General features: G+C 46.8%; 1 long non-coding RNA gene across 1 annotated transcript; it reads left to right on the top strand.

Moving 5' to 3' along the window:
- Positions 1-5575: 5575 nt before the first annotated feature.
- On the top strand, positions 5576-7255 carry LOC125942183 (uncharacterized). Its single transcript, XR_007464881.1, has 3 exons — positions 5576-5766; positions 6277-6499; positions 7141-7255. It is a non-coding gene; the product is annotated as an uncharacterized LOC125942183 (long non-coding RNA).
- Positions 7256-15840: the final 8585 nt, after the last annotated feature.

Below are 15840 nucleotides of genomic sequence, written 5' to 3'. Positions count from 1 at the left end.
GTCCAATGAAGATCGGTGAACAGAGATGGGGAACACATTGCCAAATCAAGGCAACTCATAGCTCCTGTGCTAGGGGAGCAGTATGTGGCCGTACCAGTATTTAAAAGGCATAGTTCATTATTTAGAATAAAATCTTCGATTGTTTGTCCCCTATGGTCTGTTTTTTTGCTCCCCCATAGTGTATTATGCCCATTAAAATCTCCCGCTATCAGAAATGGTTCTGGTAGCTGGTCTAAAATCAGGTCTAAATCTCTTACAGTGAACTGTGTGTGTGGAGGAATGTAGAGGGAACAGATGGTAATGGTTTTATGTGCTAAAATGGTGACAGCAGCGGCTTCTATGTGGCTATTAATGGTTACTGCTCTAGCTGGAATTCCGTGTTTCACAACCACAGCCACACCGCCCGAAAGCCGGTTAGCTTGGGTACGGTCGCGCCGTACAACAGTGAAGCCTTTTAATATGTTAATGTTTTTGTCACATAAGTTTGTTTCCTGTAGGCACAAAGCCACAGGGGAGAAGTTATTCAGTATATCTCTTATGTCACCTAAGTTGTGTAAAAGTCCTCTGCAGTTCCAGTGGATAATAAAAGCCATTTTAAAACATAAAGGTAAAAGATGGCATTATGATTCTATAAGATATAAGATGTTAGGTGACTTAGGTGTGGAGAGAGTTATTAGAAAGGAGGGATAACCTTTAGGTTATCACTTTTTAAATAACGTGGTTATTGGGACTTTGTCCCTCTTGGCGCGCTCGAGAGAGCGCTTGTCCTTCGGTGTCGACGACACCGGGGTTTTTGCGTCGACCTCCATCGCTCTCTCAGAGGCGCTGGAGGATCGAGAGTTGGGCGCCGGGACACGTGTCTCGGGCCGTGGAGTTCGATTGAGTTTAGGGCCTTGCGGTACTTGTGTCTGCGGGCCCTTCGAAGACGATGGAGCAGCTCTGGCTGCTGCCACCACGGGGGCGGGAGGGGTCACTGCGGGACCACTGTGCGTGGGCTCGGAGGACTCCCGAGGCCTCTGTGACGCTGCCCCCACCTGCGTCACATCGGCGTAACTTCTTCTGGAAAGGTAGGACAATCGCTTTCGTGCTTCAAAGAACGAGATTTTTTCTTTAACAGTTAGTGCAATCACTTCCTTTTCTTTTTTCCAGCAAGGGCAAGACCGCGAGTAAGCTGGATGGTCCCCTTTGCAGTTAACACAGTGTGGAGAAGAAGTGCAATTGTCAGATTGGTGGTCATTGGAGCTGCATTTGGCACATGTTGTTTGTCCTCGGCATGCGTGTGAAGCATGTCCAAACCGTTGACATTTGAAACATCGTCTGGGGTTGGGGATATATGGTCTGACATTTACTTTTACGTATCCTGCATTCAGAGAAGTAGGCATTTCGCTTGTCCCAAAGGTAAGTATAACATGTTTTGTCGGAATTTCTTGATCATTTCTTCGGATGACAATTCTTTGTACTTTAGTCACGTTTTGTTCTTGGAAACCCTCGAGCAGTTCCTCATCACTCAAGCCAAGGAAGTCCTCCTCGGATATCACGCCCCTGCTTGTATTTAGAGTTCTGTGGGCTGAAATTGTAACTGTGGCATCGCCAATACTGGTAAGTTCCGAGAGCTTTTGTACTTGGTCTTTGTCATTTAGTTCTAGGAGGAGGTCCCCGCTAGACATTTTTGAGGCTTTGTATGTCGGTCCAATTTTGTCTTTTAGGCACTTGGCCACCAGGAAAGGAGACAGTTTTCTCACGGGTGTGTTGTTCTCACTATGGACTAGATGGTACTTGGGGAATGCTGGGGTGTTGCTCCGAAAGGAGAACTGGAATGTTGCTTCGGTGCGGCCTCTTTTCAGAGGCCGATCATAGACGACAGAGGTTTGCGCTGCCATAAGAAGGTGTATGTGTTCGGCAACAGCGCCGACCGCCCACCACGGAGCCCAACGAGGGGACGCGGCAGAGCTTGTACACAAGTCTGCACGACGCCAGTCGTACGCCGCTACTATAACCTAATATGGTGTACCCAAGGTAGGATAGCCACACAAGGTTAACCCTTGCCGCCAGCGAAAAAGGAAGTAAGTGGAAGAGAGTAGAAGACAGGAAAGACCAAAAGTGTGAGAGAGAGACGCAGATTTGAGGAGAGAGAGACAGGAAAAGGCGACTGCCGATTTCCTCCAGGTGGGTCAGTCTGGAGGTGCCGTCTATGTGAAGCAGAGGCCGAAGAGGTGTGTTGCCTCCGCCGGGGGGCCTTAAAGGTCCGAGCACCCAGCATCGGCTCAACCCCAAGGATCCCCCTTTCCCCAGACACGGCTAAGGCGCGCACGGTTAGACGCGGGAGGGTCCAACTCTCGTGTGCTCGGGTACGTGGTGGCGCAACTCACCAAACGCCTGCTTGCGCAGACGCCCCTGCGGGGGCTTATGCAGTACTATCGGCAGTGAAACACATTGATAGATTGAAACTCCAAAAGGCTGTAATATTTACCGACTCTTTAAGCGTTGTTAAAGCGTTAATGATGCCGCAAAAACATAAACACCCTGTAATTATCAACCTCTACTCACTGATCTGCTCTGCTTATGCATCTAAACAGCAAATCATAATATGCTGGGTGCCTGGGCATAGAGACATTGAGGATAATGTTCTTGCCGACCAAATGGCCACATCAATAACATCGCACCCTATTAATCCTACAACTGCTGTCCCTGTAACAGGTTTGAAACCTTTCTTGCGTAAGAAACTGCGAAGCCACTGGCAACGCTTGTGGGATGCGGAAACAAATAATAAGCTTCACTTGATAAAGCCACAGTTAGGTTTCTGGCCCTCTGCATCGAAAACACGGCGAACTGACGTCCTATTCTGTCGTCTCAGAATAGGACATACATATGGTACTCACAACTTTCTATTGAGTGGTAATGATCCTCCAACCTGTGGTAGATGTGGCGAGAGGCTCACCGTCCTCCACGTCCTCTTGGAGTGTCGGGAAGCCGAAAGAGAAAGAAAGAAACATTTTCCATTAGCATATCGCTATTGTATCCCTCTCCATCCTGCTATGTTTCTCGGTAAAGAACCGCTTTTTGACACCAACGCAGTCCTCGCATTCTTGAAAGATGTTGTGCTACATGTTATTAGCCCAATGAGTTCATAGCGCATCCTCTCTCGAGAGGATGTTGCTGTGATAGTTTTTATAGCACATGCCTCCAGGCCCTTGTATTTCAAGAGCTCTGTTTAGGCACTTGTGCTTCTGGGTAATTTTCGCATCTTTAATATTTTGTATGTCGTATCATTCCTTCGCAATGCATTGTTCATGTCCATAGTACACATAATTAGTCATTGCCATAATCTTATTACGTATTGATTTTACGCACTTTACAGCGACTGTTTTTAGGCCCATTTACAGCCATGTCACATTTAATGTTCATATAGTCCACTATTCATGTACACTAACAAGCCATTACCATCGTCTTGGCGCTCTTTGGCCACGTCTGGCCCTTGCGCCAATAAACCACAATAATCATCATCATTAAAGTTCACTCTGATCATGAACATCCATGTTCTCAAACCGTTAACGATTTGACGTGTACTACACTTTTCCATAATAGATCCTCTGTGAGACGGCCTTTCTCACTACGTGTGAGAGAACTTAGCGAAGAAATGGATGTCCCACTTCTCGAACACCGTTTAATGCCTCCAGGTAAGCTTTTACCACCTTGGGAGTGGCAGGGGAAACATGTGATGTATCCTCTGTGGAGGTCACAAAGCACGCTCCTGAACTCGAAATCGCAATACATTTCCGTGAACTCCAATCGAAGTACTGTTGCCCTGAATTCTACACCGACGCGTCAAAGTCCCATGCTGGTGTATCTTACGCGGCTGTCGGTCCATCTTTCTCTGAATCAGACGTATTGAACCCTTATACAAGTATCTTCACTGCAGAAGCCTATGCAGTACTGTCTGCGATTAAACACATTAAGAAATTAAAGCTACATAAGGCAATATTCACGGACTCCTTAAGTGTCGTAAAGGCACTAATGTCTTTAAGGAAACACAAAAATCCTGTTTTCATTGAACTTTACTCATATTTGTGCAATATTTACTCATCTGGTAGACATGTGACAATATGCTGGGTTCCTGGTCATAGATCCATCGAAGGTAATGTGCTTGCAGACCAAATGGCCACATCAATTACATCTGAAGCTACCAATCTTAGCAGTACTATTCCCGCCACAGATCTCAAGCCTTTTTTGCGAACGAAACTGCGAAACCACTGGCAACGCATGTGGGAGAGTGAAACAAATAATAAACTCCACCTGATTAAGCCACAGTTAGGTTTCTGGCCCTGTACAACTAAAACACGACGAACTGATGTCCTATTCTGCCGTCTCAGAATAGGACACACATATGGTACTCACAATTTTCTGTTGACTGGTAACGAGCCTCCAACCTGTGGCCGATGTGGTCAGAGGCTGACCGTCCTTCATGTCCTCTTGGAGTGCCGGAAAGCCGAAACAGAGAGAAGGAAACATTTTCCTCTTGCATACCGATACCATATCCCTATCTATCCCAATATGTTTCTTGGCAAAGAACCGATTTTTAATACCAAAGCAGTCCTAGGTTTCTTGAATGACGTGGTACTACATGTAATTAGCCCTAGATATTCGTAGCACATCCTCCCGCCAGAGGATGCTGTTGCGATAGTGCTCAGTATAGCACATGCCTCCAGGCCTTTATGTTCAAGGGCTCTGTTGAGGCAATAGTGCTTCATGCCAATTCTCGCATCGGACATACTTTGCAAATAGTAACATTTATTTGCAATGCATATTTCATGCTCATAGCACACGCCATCAGTCATTTCCATAATCTTATTACCTGTAGATTTTATGCACTTTACAGCGACTATTTTAGGCCCCCTTACAGCCACGTCATATCCACCACTCGTAATTCATCGCTTCAATTCAAACTCATTAGCACTGGCCTGGCGCTCTTTGGCCATTATTGGCCCTTGCGCCATTAAACCCCATATATCATCATCATCATCATCAGAAGGTGGGGTAGCACGGGCACTACACTTGCTACTGATTTATTAGTCTATGCAGGCATGTTCTTTCTCTGGTCTTGTAGGGACTGTGATAAACCAATTGCAGGCGGCACCTATGATGTCCTGTGTGTTCTTTGTTTTATTTGCACTACATTAGTGTCCTTAATATGCTGTATGGCTAGTCAACTGCGTAATGCTTTGCATAAGATTGATCCCTGCAGTGTGCGAGATCTGTATAATTTTCATTTGAACACTGAGCATTGGTCGCCCCAGCGTTCGTAAAGAACAGGGCAAAAAGGACAGGAAGTTTATCTACTTGAGCATCCTTGGGTTTCTAAAAGGCAAGCTTTACGAATTTATTTATCCGTTAGGCCCTGAGGATGTGCGATTTCCATTATCTTATTCTATGAAAAATGTTTAACTTCTGTTTGTTCATTTATTGTTTATAAAAAATTGTTTACTTGGTAGGTTAAATACTCTGCTGGCTTCAACTGTTTCCATTTTCTTACCATTCTTTCTGTTACTTTAATAGAGTGTTAGTTATTTGTTCTATGCATTATATTATTTAGTTCTAGGAATTATATTATGACATTGTCTTTTGAAAGAGTTTCTTTATTCTTCTTTGCAGTGTTTCTAACTGGTCTGTTGAAAACCTCTTTTTTATAGGGAGGTCAGGGTTGAACTTTGTTTAGAGGACAATGCCTCGGAAGAGTTTGTCATAGGCTCCAGAAGGGATGATGGAAAGGTAATCGCACCAAAGTTATTGGCTTTAGATATTGCCTGAATGTGGTCAGAAAGCCACATATTGAGCTGCAGCTTGAACGACCCTAATTGTTTCTGTGACAGCTCGCATGCATACGTTTGACAGCCGTACAACACGTCAAGCACCAGTATCATTATATGTTCTGTTTACTGACATAACATTTAGGTCTTAATTTAGAAAGAAATCAATAAAGGTGTGTACGATCTCAGGCCAACCAACGTGCTGGTCACCAAGACCAGCACATGTATCAGTGGTTTGAGAGTCGAATTTTCGTAATTTTCAATTTTCGTGAGATAACTTGTAAACACACTCTATCTCTAAGAAGCAAGTCTTCATTTTGGGTGCAAAAGTGATTCTTTTGTGCATTCAAGGAAATCGGGCATGATACTGTAGTGACGCGGTTGACAGCTAGCCACCTGATAGATAAAAAAATGCGGGATAGACCTGTCACTGTCTCTAATTTGCAAGTGATGATTTCTTTGTGTAATGCAGGTGTATGCAGGCTGTGGTTCCTGGATTAATGAAAAAGCCTGGGGATGTTTGTTCAGCGCTTCTACGGACTCTATGTTCTCTAGAAGTGCTGCTACTGTATTTTGGACCGCCGAACAACTGAAAACCAGGAGTGTCACTGGAACACTTTCGAACAAGGCACGGCATCTTGGTTCCACTGAGGCAAAGCCAGCGCTGACACCAGAGAAAGTATCTTCTCTAAAGGGTATATATCTTTGTCCTGTGGCCTTTAGAAAGTTTACATAATGATCTTGTGCATGTTTTCCTTTTTTATCATGGGGTTTTATTTTGGAGAAAATGTTGGCACGTTAATTTTGCTTCATCGCCTTTTAAAGTCTACCATTGAATGATGGAAACAAAAATTTTAGCTGTTATTTGGACATGTGATGCTGGATTCAGTATTTTTTCAGTAAAAAAAGCTGAAGGTTGCTGTAATAGCATTATTGTTACGATGATCTTTCAGCAGATAGTACTTGTCTGACAATTGTTTGCCATATTGAGCTAAACAATTGTTTGCCATATTGAGCTAAACATAGTACATCACTGGCAGTAGGAGCTATGTTACATGAATGCTTCATAGCAAATGTAGAGTATTCAAGCACAATACTGTTACACATGACCATGTATGGGAACAGCAGCGTCGTGCAGAAGAATTCATAGAACACAAATTTTTTCAAACAGGAAATTAGTTCATGCATTCACGACCAATAGCGACTTCCTTGTAAACTAAATTTGACTTTGCCCACATATTACACTTCAGCGACTTCTAAATGTACCCATGGAGTAATAAAGAACTGTGATTAATTCTGTGTCTTTTTTGAAGCTAATAATTCACTTCCTGTACAGTATTGTTCGCCATCTACATGGGTGACATGCCAAAGGAGGTGTCGGACTAGAGAATGAAGGCGACTGAAAACACTTGTCGCAGAAGCTTGGCGATATGCAGCGGCGGTGAACTCTCCGAATGCATGTTGAAATAAACTAGCATGAGCCTTCAGGTTCCACATGTCTCATCAATGCCTAGTCTCATGCTATGCTGAACATAAGCTGTGATGTCCTGCAACTTTCTTGCCTTTTCGACCCTCTTGTTGCAGCTCGCAAAGAAAGAGTAATAGGGCACTAGCAAGGTGACATAGGATGGGACAAGCTCAAGCACAAGTGTGTTGCCCATTGTGTCCTTGTCTTGTCTTTGCCCTTTTACTCTTCTGCCTGTGCCTTTTAGTTGTAAACGTTACATGCGTGCTACAAATAAGACACTGTGCTAAAGCTGCAGCAACCAGAACTGTGGTCAATGCAGGTGCCGGGAGGATTTATTTTTAACTTATTTATTACCCAAGGATATTGTTGCATCTCTTCTAACTAGTCGCAATTGATCGTGGTATAAGAGTTCCTCTAAAGTGCCTCAGAAGGTTGGCCTACGTTTCGATAGGCGGACCTACTTTTTGGGCGACCAGGTGGCAACTAACAAATTGGCCTGTTGACGAGAGTGATTTTTTTTGCAGACTACCTGACTATGCTTTCTCGGTCCCCTTTTATTATCTCTGTCACACCTGTGTTTAGGTCGGCTAGTGTATATATAGTATAGCCCTATTTGTTATGTGGCAGCGGCCAGGCTATATAGTTTTTTTTAAATCTATATTTTGGCTTCTGTGTTACCTGTAAAGTTCAGCCAGTATTTATATATTCTAGTCAGTATTTATTTTTTGTTTTGTGCATCCTGTGGCATTCATTAAATCTTGCTATAACAACAAAGTACTTGTATAATAATCACAGTGGTGGAACAGCTGCGGCAAGAGCATTCTGTGTTGCCACCTTGCTACAATATGGCACTTAGCCTTAAAGTGGAAGAATGAAAGTTCCATTCATGCTGTCTCGCCAGTAAAGCTTAAACAAAAATAAGTCTATTATCATCTTGTATTTCAGCTAATATTGCTGTGTATGAGGTATGCTCGATGCTGCACAAGAAGCATACCCTTCCAACCCTCTTTGATTGTTTTCGAAAGTTCAAGATTTTTGGATCTTTCTATGATTTTACGAATTGGTGGTGTTTTACGCAAAATGAGGTTGTGAAGTAATTATAAACGTGTTGAAAAGTAGGGCGGCGCAAGATGCCATAAAACAAAGGTACATTTGCTTAGCTAAGCAAGTTTATTCAGTACAGTTCCCGAAACAGTTGAGGTCAGCGAAAGCAAACTCGGTGAAAAAGAAAGTCAGTATGTCATAAAAACGCACTGTTTATCAGTCATTTGCCACTACATGTGCTCTGCATCCATTTATTGTCAGTCCATATGCATTTTGCAAAAGTGTGTACTGAAGGAAAATATGAAAATGCGTTCCATTTAACCTCTACCGTCCTCGTGATATTAGGCTGGCAGGTATGCAAACGTGCCTATCGCTGCGCCAGATCAGTTTTTTGACTCCCTGAGGTCTACGCCAAAATGTAAAATGACTGTTCCACCACTCTACTTCGTTTCTTGTGTTATCTTTCCTTGGCTATTGTTCTCATTAAAAGTTTTCAGTTAGTACAGGAAGCTTAGTGTGGCTGTCTTTCATATTGATTCGTTGTTATTGAAAGATTACTACTCATTAATGAAGCATTTAGTACAATTATTTTCTCATTCGAATGTCTCTCTTGCCCACATTTAATAATGTGTTTTTTTCCTGCAGTTCTGTTTAAGTGCCCTTTATGTAACAACATAAATGGTGTACTTTTTAAATGTTTTTTATTTTATTTTGCCATCTGCTTCAAAAGGGGAGGCAGCTGCTCCAGAATTTGCTTCAAGAAAGTTGGTTTTTCCAACTACTGCATTCTTCAATGACCGAACTCCTCTCGTCCACTGCAAATAAAGCTTGAATTGAATGGTGGAATGTGCACATGCCTGCGCATTGACTGCTGTACCAACTGGTTGAGACGTTCAGAATAAAAATGCTAGTCCAGCCTGCATAGCAGCCGTGCAAATACATATTACAATTGATCAAATCAATTATACGTTAGTGGGCCATTAACCGCCGAACTGGTAGACTGGTAGACCAGTAGACCGGTAGACTTGTAGACCGGTAGACTTGTAGACCTTCAAGGTCCGAAATTACGTATAGCCAACAGACATGCAAGCCGGTAGCTTGATGGAATTTTTGAGTGGGTGGCCACAGTTCTCAGAACTGCCGAGGCCGAATAACCTGTACCAAATGTGCCGATGAACACCCATCTGAACATTGTGAGAACGCGCCACACTGTGTGAATTGTGATGGGGAGTATGCTGCGTATTCGCGGTCCTGTCCATCTTAGAAGAAGGAGAAAGACGTCGTAACGATTAAAGTCAAAGAAAACATATCATTCAAAGAAGCACAAAGGCGGGTTTCCTACCTGCCGAAGAATAGCTTTGCCGAAGTGGCGCGTCAGGGGGCAGCGCCACAACGGCCTCCGGCGGCTGTACGGCCCACACACAGTGAGCTGGCGGTGACGCCATCCGCTGCCTCGGCGGCTGCAGCTAGCGCTGCGCCGCCATCCCAGAAGAAGGGGCCATCGGCCTCCGGGCTGGTAGCCTCAAGGGTCTCGTCTCTTGAGACGAGGCCTCCACGTCCAACACAGCGCTTGCAAGGCGCTGATGGACACAACCAGCCAGACGGCGCCATCAGCGCCCAGGGAGCGGCGAGATTCTCGCGATCGCTCCAGAAAAGAAAAATCCCGCATCACAGGGCCCGACAAAGACTCTGTGAACTGATCTGCATTCCCTGAACACACAGCACAAACTCCTCTTTCATTATGAACTCGCAAATATTACAATGGAACGTTAGAGGTCTCCTTCGTAACCTTGATGATGTCAAAGAGCTCCTTCTTAAATACAGTCCGAGGATGCTGTGTGTCCAGGAGACGCATCTGAAAGCAGAAAACACAAACTTTTTAAGGCAATATGCCATTTTTAGAAAGGACCGCAACGACGCCATCGCCTCGTCGGGCGGTGTGGCTATAATAGTCGATAATAAACCTTCGATATAAATCGATAATTAAACGATGCCTGTCGACAATTAAACCTCCGAACTTCCCTTGAGGCAGTTGCTGTCAGAGCAGTACTGTTCGGTAAGCTAGTCACAATTAGTTCGATTTACGTCTCTCCTTGTTATCAACTTTCCAAGACACAGTTTCAAAGCTTCATTGATGAACTTCTTCCGCCATACATACTTGTTGGTGATGTGAACGCTCATAGCCCCTTATGGGGTGACTCTCGTTTAGATGCGCGAGGACGCCTTATAGAAAATTTTCTGTTTTCTTCAGGGGCATCTATATTTAACAAGAAAGAGCCAACTTATTACAGCGTTACGCATAACACATACTCAGCCATTGATTTAAGTATAGTATCGAGTACTCTACTTCCGTATCTGGAGTGGTCTGTTCTGAGGAACCCCTTTGGGAACGACCATTTCCCAATTATACTAAACTTAACGAAACAAGATACATGCTCACCACACATTCCCCGATGGAAGGTTGTCACGGGTAGTTGGGAACTTTTCCGAGAACTTACATATTTAACCACGGATGATATTGCTTCCTTTAATATAGAAGACGCCATAGGCGGAAAGTTTTCATTTTTCCGGGGGGAACTGGGGCCCGACCAGCACACACACACACACACACACACACACACACACACACACACACACACACACACACACACACACACACACACACACACACACACACACACACATATATATATATATATATATATATATATATATTGTAAGCACATTTCACGTACTTCATCGTTCTCATTTGTATATAGCCATCATCATCCCTGTTTCTCTTCTTCGTGTTTGAGCCTCGGCCGTGCCGGTGGAATAAACGGGTCTGCCAGTGCTGCCTGTCCTGGTCGTCTTCCGTCTTTCAAAGTGGTGGAGGCGCGTCAAGTTCCCGACGTCCTCCTGCGTTCCTGCCCTACCTGGAGCTACGTTCCGGTCGCCGCCTGCGCCCGGCCACCCCCACAGCTATGACCACCCCTGTGTCGGCCGCCGGCACTATCGCTACCCCTAACGCTCCTGCTCCTACGACATCGGCTGCACTGACATCGTGCACCATTACCAGCCCTCACCGTGATCCACCAGTCTTTGCGGGTCTCCGCGGGGATGATGTCGACGACTGGCTCGACAATTACAACCGCGTGAGTTCGGCCAATGGGTGGACCGATAGACAGAAGTTGACTAACGTCGCGTTCTATCTGACCCTTGTTGCGAAGACGTGGTATTTTAACCACGAAACTGACTTCGCCGACTGGTGAGCGTTTATTACCAGCTTGCGCCAAACTTTCGCGTCTTCATCTCGCCGTTCAGAAGTCGCCAAACAGAAGCTCGCTGCGCGTGTTCAACTTTCACAAGAGTCATATACATCGTACATCGAAGATGTCCTGGCTCTATGCCGCCGCGCCAACGTTGGAATGACGGAAGCCGAACGCATTCGCCATATTCTTAAAGGCATTGGTTCCATCGCATTCAACGCCTCAGCTGTTCAAAATCCTACCTCGGTTCAAGATATTACATCGAAGTGCCAGCGCTTGGACGAGCTTCAGGCCCTCCGTCTTCACCGTGACAGCGACCTTCCAATGCCACCTCATTCTGATTTACGTGCTCTTATCCGCTCTATTATTCGCGACGAACTTCAGGGGCAGCAACAGCGGCGATCCACTGTTGTTCCCGCCCCATCGCCAACGTTCGAATTGCCCAACCTTGTAAAGGAAGAGTTGGCAGCCATGACGACACCGACAACGTCTGTTGCCCCAGCAGCGTTCCCGATGCCCACATCCGCGGAAGTCGCTGACCTCCTGACCTCACCTGCGGCCATTTGGCCTCGATGGGCTCCCGAGAACCTGCTGCACCTTCGTATACTCCGTGGCGTCCACCTCGTCCGGTCTGCTTTTTACTGCGGTATACGGGGCCACATATCGCGTTACTGTCGTCGCCGCCAGCTGGATGTAAGCCGAGGCTATGCCGATTTCGAGCGAGACGAGATCCGACGACACGACGCTTACTACCCAGGCCCGTCCGCTTTTACGCAGCGTCGTTCTCCATCTCCTCCAGCGTCTCCACGTCTGCCTCAGGGCTCCCGTTCGGCTAGACGACGTTCTCCTTCTCCCTACCGCCGCTCTGCATCACCGCTTCGCCCCATCTCCCGCCTTCCTGACCAACACTCGGAAAACTAAGGATTGCAGTGTTTTGGGGAAAACTGCGTCCTGTCGAACTTCGGAAATACCTCCTTGTCGCCCGGCCAATATGCTATCTGTAACTCTCGAAGGTGTTCCTGTGCAAGCTCTCGTCGATACTGGTGCCGCTGTTTCCGTTCTGCGTAGTGATTTGTGCTCACGGCTCCGTAAAGTCAGAACGCCATATCTTGGACCCGTTTTACGCGGCGCTAATAACGTACCCATTCACCCCGACGGACAATGTACGGCTCGTGTTTTGATCGACGGCATTCGTCACCACATTGAGATGATTGTGCTACCCGCGTGTATCCATGAACTTATTCTCGGCTGGTACTTCCTGCATTCTGCCTCCGTTGTTATATCCTGTAAGGAGAAAGTCGTCCACATCACAGATACCACGGATGCACCTATTTTGGAGTCGTCACCCTCCATCTTGAACTTGGCTGTCGCTGCAGATTACGTCCTGCACCCTGGTCACGAACACATTGTAGCTGTCACATCCGGCGACCTAACCGATGGAGACGCACTGGTTACCCCCTCTTCACGCTGCATTTCACGAGGAATTCTAGTCGCCCCTTGTCTCGTCCGGTTTTCATGTGGCCGAGCTCTCCTGTACGCCTGCAACACAACCCCAGATCCTGTATTGTAGCCCAAAGGGATGACCGTGGCAACCTTCACCGACCCGCCACTGATCTCTGTCGCAGCGCTTTCCCCTTCTTCGTCACCAGTACCAACCTCAGGTTTGGATTCTTCTTCTCTCCGAGCCCTAATTGGTTCTGACCTAACCGCTGCCCAGTCGGATGCGTTACTCGCCCTTTTGGCTAAGCACAAATCCTGCTTTGATAGCTGTGCCACCGCATTGGGCCAGACTTCCGTAGCTGCACACCGCATCGAAACCGACGGTTCTGCAATTATACGCCGTCGCCCATATCGTGTTTCGCAGTCGGAACGGAAGGTCATTGAAGAACAAGTTGATGGCATGCTAGCAGGAAATATTATACGACCTTCATCCAGTTCCTGGGCGTCTCCTGTCGTTCTGGTGAAGAAAAAGGATGGTTCCGTTCGCTTTTGCGTTGATTATCGAGCGCTCAATAAGATTACACGCAAGGATGTGTATCCCATGCCTCGAATTGACGACGCCTTAGATACACTACAAGGAGCGGAATATTTTTCCAGCCTTGATCTCCGATCGGGATATTGGCAAATTCCCATGAACGAGGCTGACAAAGAGAAAACCGCTTTCGCCACGCCGGACGGACTTTATGAATTTAATGTAATGTCATTTGGCCTGTGCACCAGCCACGTTTGAGCGTATGATCGACACTGTTCTTCGTGGCCTTAAGTGGAAGACCTGCCTCTGTTATCTGGATGACATCGTTGTTTTTTCTTCCAGCTTCAGCCAACACCTACAGAGATTAGACGAAGTCCTCCAATGCCTTTCAGATGCTGGCCTCCAGATTAATACTAAAAAGTGCACATTCGCCAGCAGAAGCATCAAAGTGCTGGGTCACGTCGTTTCAAAAGACGGCGTCCAACCTGACCCTGAGAAGATTGCTGCTGTGCTTCAATTCCCTTGCCCATCAAATCAAAAAACATTGCGCAGCTTTCTCGGCCTGGCGTCTTACTTTCGCCGTTTTATACGCAATTTTGCTACAATAGCAGCTCCTCTACATAAGCTCCTGGTCACCGGCGCCTCTTTCACATGGTCCGAAGACTGTGAGTCGGCATTTCAAGCCCTTAAGAAACATCTCTCTTCCGGACCGGTGCTTCGCCATTTTGATGAGAGGGCACCCACTATACTCCACACTGACGCAAGTGCGCAAGGCATCGGAGCAGTGCTCCTGCAACGGGGTCCCGCGTCTAAAGAGCAGGTTGTGGCGTATGCTAGCCGGACCCTCTCGTCATCTGAACGGAACTACACGATCACAGAGCAGGAATGCCTGGCTATTGTTTGGTCCATTCAGAAGTTTCGCCCCTATCTCTATGGTCGCCACTTCACCATCGTCACCGACCATCATGTTCCGTGTTGGCTGTCATCTATGAAGAACATGTCAGGACGCCTGGGACGCTGGATACTGCGCTTACAAGAATATGATTTCACGATAACGTACCGGTTTGGCAAATGTCATCATGATGCAGACGCACTGTCTCGATGCCCGCTTTCGCCTTCTATCGATCGTGCGCACTCCCCGTCTCTACCACGTCGCTCTGACGCTACGCCTGCCGCCTACCAGCTCACGCTAATGTCACTGGATCAAGCTCAGCTTTCTTCACGCTCCGATTTAGCTTCCCTTCAGCACGTAGACTCCTACTGTCGAACTCTCATTGATCGCCTTCGCGGCCTAACTAAACCACCCAACAGCCGCTTGCGACGCCAGCTTCAGCAATTTCGCCTTCAAGATGGGGTGCTTCATCGTTATATTTATCATCCTACGGGTAACAGTGGGTCCCAGTCGTACCTCGCTGCCTTCGTCTTCGAGTTTTAGAAGCATTTCATGATGACGTTGCCGTCGGCCACTTAGGCTTCCACAAGACCTACGACCGCATCAAGACCCGCTGCTTCTGGCCTGGATTGTCCACAACGGTAGCCAAATACGTTGCCTCATGTGCGTTGTGTCAGCACCGCAAACGCTCCACATCCCCGCCTGCCGGTTTTCTTCAGCCTCTGCCATGTCCGACCGAACCTTTCGAGTGCGTTGGAATTGACTTATGCGGTCGCTTGCCGTTGACGCACCTCCGGTCACCGCTGGATCGTCACAGCGGTAGACCACTTAACAAGATACGTCGAGACTGCGCCTCTTCGATCTGGTGCTGCTTCTGAGGTTGCTGACTTTTTCCTGCAATCCATAGTCTTGCGCCATGGTGCTCCTCGCGTTCTTTTGTCCGATTGTGGCAAAGCCTTCATGTCCCACGTCCTCGAGGAAGTCTTGCGGCAGACTAATACGAAGCATAAAACCCACTTCTACATATCACCCGCAAACCAACGGCCTTACTGAACGCTTCCACCGAACGCTCTCTGACATGATTTCTATGTACTTACGTCCTGACCACACAAACTGGGACAACATCCTTCCCTGTGTCACATTCGCTTATAATACCGCGACACAACGAACTACCGGTTACAGCCCTTTCTTCCTGGTGTATGGACGATCTGCCTCCTCCGTCTTCGACAGCGAATTCTTTTTCTCTCCTGCTTCGCCTAACACCTCCCTCCCAGAAGAGTTTGCAGCTCGACTCGCGCATTGCCGTGAAATTGCTCGTCGCAACACCGCCGCTACCCAAGAAGAAAGAAACGTCGCTGCGACAGTAAACGCCGCGACATCGCCTTCCATCCTGGAGACCAAGTCCTCCTATG

Source organism: Dermacentor silvarum, chromosome 1 (genome assembly GCF_013339745.2).
Source record: "Dermacentor silvarum isolate Dsil-2018 chromosome 1, BIME_Dsil_1.4, whole genome shotgun sequence".
Taxonomy (NCBI): Eukaryota; Metazoa; Arthropoda; class Arachnida; order Ixodida; family Ixodidae; genus Dermacentor; species Dermacentor silvarum.
The sequence above is the reverse complement of the archived record's forward strand: the minus strand, read 5'-3'. Positions and strand labels throughout refer to the sequence as shown.